Genomic DNA, 6,076 nt, shown 5'->3' with positions numbered 1-6,076 from the left:
TAAGCTGTCCCAAAAAACAGATTCTAGGAATCCTGTCAGCACCAAACACTATGGAACTAACTGCCCATACTCATTGAAACTTGTCCCCTAAGTCACTGTCCTGTATTGAATGAACTGGCTATTGTTTTAATTTAAAAAGTTACAATTGGGGTGAGTATTGTGGCTCAGTAGTGTAAGCTGTCACTCAGGATGCATACATCCCATATTGTAATATGAGTCCTGTCTCTGCTTTCCAATCCAATTTGTTGTTAATGTGCTTGGGAAGCCCCATGATGGTTCAAGTACTTGACTACCAGTCACCCGTGTGAGAGACCCAGATGGGAGTTTGTGGCTCCTGGCTTTGGTCTGGCCCAGCCCCAGCTGTTGAAAGCACTCAGGGATGCCATGGCCTCGACACACAGCGCCCACGCGGCCCCTCGCAGGACCCCGGGTGATGTCAGCTGGGCTCTCGCGAAAGTTTGTCCGCGGCGCTGAAGGGCAGCTGTGCCCCCGCGCCCGCTCTGGTCAGGAGCCTTCACGTAAATGGGTCCAGTCATGCCTCCCAGTAAGAAGCCAGAAAGCTCAGGAATTAGTAACCCCGGCGGGCTAAGTCAATGTTACCAGGGCAGCGGTTTCTCCAAGGCCCTTCAGAAAGACAATGACCTCAACTTCTCCCTGCCCGACATCAAACAAGAGGAGGGGGCCATGGAAGATGAGGAGCTGACCAACCTGAGTTGGCTGCACGGGACCAAGAGTTGCCTGCGGAGCTTCGGGAAGCCGCTGCTGAGGAGTGTCAGCCCCGACCAGGGCCCTGACGACGCCACGCCCCTGTCCCCTGCCCGCTCCGACCTTCCCTACGGTGCCAGGCAGAACCCCAGCTGCAAACTGCCCTCCTCCTTCAGCTGCCTCGTATTCATGGCCATTCCGGACCCTCGGACCAAGCGCCTGCCCATGAAGGATATCTACAACTGGATCTTGGGGAACATTTCCCGTATTTTTCAAGTGCTCCTACCGGGTGGAAGAACTCAGTGAGACGTAATTTGTTGTTGAATAAGTGTTTTAAGAAAGTGGACGAGGAGCGAAGTCAGAGTATTGGGAAAGGATCGTTGTGGTGCCTAGACACAGAGTATAGACAAAATCTAATTCAGCCTTTGACAAAGACGTCTTAGCACCCACGCCCACAGGGGCTCAGCAGGCCCCAGATCCTCCCAGGCATATCAAAGCACATCAGGTCCACCTATCTGGCCAAGAGAAACGGAGCCCTTCCACAAGTTCCCCCAGGAGTGATACAGAATGGAGCGCGGTTCTCAGCCCAGGGCTGCTTCCTGGCGTCCGGCCTCTGCCAGTCACTCCCATTGGAATGTCAGCCGCCAAGAGGAATGGCGTCAGCTGCTGGGTGTGGACTGAGAGCCAGCCTTCGTGCGGCTCCCCGGCGGGCAGCGGGGACGCCAAGGAAGGTCACAACTACAGCAGTGCCAAGTCCTCCAACGCCCGGAGCACCTCGCCTGCCAGTGACCCCATCTCCTTCTCCCCTTCCTCTTCTTCCTCCTCCTCCTTGGCCGGCGACCACGACCACTACGAGTTTGCCACTAAGGGGAACCAGGAGGGCAGCGAATGCAGCCAGGGGGGCGTCCAGAGCCACGAAAGCCACAGCGACACGGAAGGGGACGGCGGGAAGCCCAGCCAGGAGGTCAAGGATGCTCTTGGGGTCAGCGGGTGCGCATCCCAGCACAAGAAGCGCCAGCACGTCGTCAACACCAGGAAGGTCCCCGCGACACATGGACGAGGGAATGAAAGAGGCAGCCGGGCGCTCCTGCGCCTGCCGGGGATGAGGTCCTGTTTGAATAACGTCACCAATCGAACGGCAAAGGGGCAGAAAGAGCAAAAGGAAGCCACCGAAAATTGAAAACAAGTCACCGATTTGTTTTGAACTTAGGGCCATTTGGTTTCAGCATGTCAGGAGATTTATAATAATATGTGGCAATATCAGTAACTTTTTATTTCGTTTTTTTTTTTTTATTTGCCCTCCTCTCCTTTATTTTGGACCCTTAAGAATTTTATTTTTAAAGGAGATTGAGGGGCTGGAGCCAAGGCTCACTAGGTTAATCCTCCGCCTGCGGCGCTGGCATCCCATATGGTCGCCGGGTTACAGTCCCGGTTGCTCCTTTTCCAGTCCAGCTCTCTGCTGTGGCCTGGGAAGGCAGTGGAGAATGGCTCAAGTTCTTGGGGCCCTGCACCCACCTGGGAGACCAGGAGGAAGCACCTGGCTCCTGGCTTCTGATCTGCGCAGCGCACCGGCTGTAGCGGCCATGGTGTGGGAGGGTGAACCAATGAAAGGAAGACCTTTCTGTCTCTTTCTCTCACTGTCTGTAACTCTATCAAATAAATAAATAAAAATCTTTAAAAGGAGATTGAAGCCGTAGAACTCATGTTGACAGCCATTTTACAAAAGCTTTTCATTATATGAAGACAGAAGCGAAAAACTCAAATTGCCATTGCTTTCTCCAGCTTGTCAGAAACATGTGGCTCAATTCCCAGGGATGTCAACAGTGATGCCGCAGGATTTACACACGTGGCATGCAGAAGGCACGTGTGTGCAAAGTGACCCACGTGCAGACCCAACCCTCAGGTTTAAAGAGGTCGCCCACCCAGCTGGGCTCACTGAGTAGCGGGAAGGAAAGCCATTAGGAAGATGGAAGAGCCTACTGTTCTCCCTAGGAGCAGACCCATATCCGTGGCACTGCACATGCCATCGTGCCAGGAGGGCCTTGGCATTGCCAGGCCTTGACCTCTGGTCCTCTGCCCGTCGTGACCCTGAAGCCTGGTGGCAGCTTGCTTGGTGCACACTGACAGAACCGTTCAGATATGTCAGATGTTACTGACTAAGAGAAGAAACCGTACTGATGATGTTGCTAATCCTTGAATTTTACTCGACAGTCACTCAATTAAGAAAATGTTCCAAAAGCCATGGGCCTGAAGGTTGGCCCTGTGTGCACACACACAGCACACAACACGCAACACACAACACACAACATGCAACACGCATCAGAATGAGAGAAGAAAACTGATGGAGAAAGCAAGCTGTGTCTCCTTAAGTGCCCAAGGGAAGAGCAGTCGCTGTCACAAAATCACAGTAGCTGCTAAGAAAGGAAATAATGGTAGAGCTCTTTTCCTGTCAAAATTATTTGATCCAAGTGGGCGAAACAAAACAAAAAGCTCCAGAACCTGCCATACTCTGGTGTATTTTTTTTTAAAGAGTGAAGGCACATTGACAGAGAAAACAAACAAAAAAAATGTGGCAAAAATAAAGCAAGTCCCATACTGCCCTCAAAATGGAGTTTGCAAATTAATGTCAGGTTCATCTTTGTGAAAATCAGTGGTTTCCACATTCAGCCAGTGTAGCTGGCAGAAACTTCTGATCCACAATGCATGGATTCCCTTGAAGAAAAAAAAAAAAAAGAAAAAAATCACAAAAAAAACCTGTAATTAAAAAATTGCAAAGTTCTTGTAAATAATGTATTTAGCATGACACATGAATCATTTTCATAAACATATAGAAAATGGAGAAAAGTCTGTGCCTCTCATTTTTAAGCCCTTTGGCTCAGAGGTTCCTTTGGTTTTCTTCTTTTTTCTCTTTCACTTTTTGTTGTTGTTGTTTTTTCCTTTTGTTCTGGGTTATTTTGTTATGCTTTTTGAAGCAGGTGTTTAAGGTTTAACCTTCTTCAGGGACAAATTCCGACTGTTGGGGAACTTACTCTGCAATGTAAAATATCTTCGTGCTCTGGTAGGGGCTTGGATGGTTGAACTCTTTATGGCCTTGTCTGCACTCAGCCCCCAACCCCTCCAGTTCTCTGTTGAAAAGTGTGTCCTTTCTCTGTGTCTGTATGTGTTTCACATGACACATTAATTTGAGGGCAAACTTAGTTGTGAGTGTGCATGATAGAATCAAGAGAATTATGGGACGCTGACTTGAGAAAATAATTGCTGTGATTCTGTTCTAGGAAAAAAGGCAGTGAATCAGTATGCATATTCAGGAGAAGGGGAAACATGCTAATGGGTCTTACTGGGTGAGGGTAGGAGATAGGGTACTAGTGTGGAGGCAGTGAGGGTAGGAGATAGGGTACGTGTGTGCAGGAAGTGAGGGTAAGAGATAGGGTACGTGTGTGGAGGCAGTGAGGGTAGGAGATAGGGTATGTGTGTGGAGGAAATGAGACCCGGGTATGAGGAAGGTGGCTGAGTTGTGACGGTGCTGTTTCTCAGGAAGAAAGAATGGCTGGCCTGTCTACCGCCCAAGCACATCAACCAGCCAGGAATGAAGACCATGGAGATTTTGAGAGCTGAATGTAGACAACCACATGGTGTCACATAGGCCAGAAACTCTGTCATCTTTACCTGAAAAATCAAGCATTGAGCAGAGAGATCCAAGGAGAAACATGTAAAATAATATGATCTTGCATCCAAATGGATGGCAACTTTGAAGAAAAAACACCCAGTAGGGTGGGGTCTGATAGTGGGGGAGAGGAAGGAGGCTGTGGAGATCCCCGATCCTCGCAGTGGGGCAGATGTGGGCCAAAGCCGAGCCAGCAGCCAGGACAGTGGGAATCCATTGGCGCATTGCCTACCTTCATCTTCCTTTGGGTTGCTGATGAGAGACCGTGGGAAAGTCTGCACCTGTACAGCAGGTCAGGGTGTTTCCCTAAGCCTGACGACTTCCAGCATCTTTGTTGAGGGTGTGGGAGGGAGTCCAGATGCACTTTGGTAGTGCTCTGTTCTCTCCCTTTAGCCAAACATCTGACACCCTGAAGTCCATCCAGTTCCACAGCCATGGCACCTGAGCAGCACTTGTCGCCACCTGACCAAGCCCAAAGACCACCGCCTCAACCCCCCACCTTCACCATCCCCGCCATGATGAGGAAATGCAGGCTTCTCTCTCCTGGAAGGCAGAGGCAAACTTTCAGGGCTGTTTCTGGCAGGGGACTTCTTCCAGTGAAAACCCCCACAGTGAGCTGTCTCCCCACGTTTCATTTTTCTAAAGGGGCAAAGGCCTCTTTTAGAAAATAATAAAATGCAATGTGTGTCATTTAGTTTTCTGATGTCTTTGAGTAATAGATGATTATCTTATAAAAATGTGTTTCTAACTCCAGAACTACTTCCTTTGCATAAATACTTCATTAACAGCTTTCTAAGTATTTTCCTGAGTCTCCCGTGGGAGACATCATGGGATGTGCTTGGAAGACGTGTTGGGGAAACTTTAGGAAGGGTACTTTTTCTATTTTTCTTCTATTTTTGGAGGCATACACATTATGCATAACCAAAACAATGGCTCAGTTGTGTTGAACTTTGTATTTTGATTGTTGAGAAGAAACAAGCAGTATCCATGTGTATATGGCTGTTTTTAGTGAATTTATGGTGGAACAAGTTGTCCATGTCCCTAACAAGCCAAGGGGCAGGAGATACCCTCTCTTATCCTCTCCTCCAAGAGCAGCAGACAATTTAAGCACAAGCATATTTATGAACAAATATTTTGTTTAAGTGTCATTCACTTTAGTCTTGGAATTTGTTCCCAAGAGTCCGGTGTTCTTTTAGCTTCCAGGCTAGCATATTGTATCCATTAGTCTAGCAGATCGCCCGAGTACCATTAAGGGGTGGGCCGTTCTGGCTGCATTTCTCCTGCTGGGAGAAGTAGTGGTTCCTGTGTCATTCCTGTTTCTCTCGTACTCACCTGGGTGGGCAGAGGGGCAGTGGGGAACTATAGCAATATTTAAAGATGCTTTGGAAAAACAACCATGAACACATCAGCACCATGGCATCTACAGTTACTTGTTATTGGGCTCTCAGACACATGTAAGAAAAAGAGACTCTGGCACTCTTTCTTCTTGAATGACATACACATAGATATTTTATTTTTATCCTATTATGATTGTCTTTTCTCTTTATCTAGTACTGTGTGGCAAGCATTGGCATCATAGGTTTTTCCCAGCCTTATATCATAAGCTCCTATTTCCCTACCCTTTCTCAATCAGTATGCTCTCAAGAGGTCATTGATAAAGCTGCGTGTTTGAAAGGAAAATGAACCAAGCCCCCACGTGGATGGCGT

At 48.4% G+C, this 6,076-nt stretch overlaps 1 pseudogene; it reads left to right on the top strand.

The window, feature by feature from the left end:
- The first annotated feature begins 290 nt into the window (after window positions 1-290).
- LOC138844828 (forkhead box protein N3 pseudogene) lies at window positions 291-3,470 on the top strand (annotated as a pseudogene).
- Window positions 3,471-6,076: the final 2,606 nt, after the last annotated feature.

Source organism: Oryctolagus cuniculus, chromosome 12 (genome assembly GCF_964237555.1).
Source record: "Oryctolagus cuniculus chromosome 12, mOryCun1.1, whole genome shotgun sequence".
Taxonomy (NCBI): Eukaryota; Metazoa; Chordata; class Mammalia; order Lagomorpha; family Leporidae; genus Oryctolagus; species Oryctolagus cuniculus.
The sequence above is the reverse complement of the archived record's forward strand: the minus strand, read 5'-3'. Positions and strand labels throughout refer to the sequence as shown.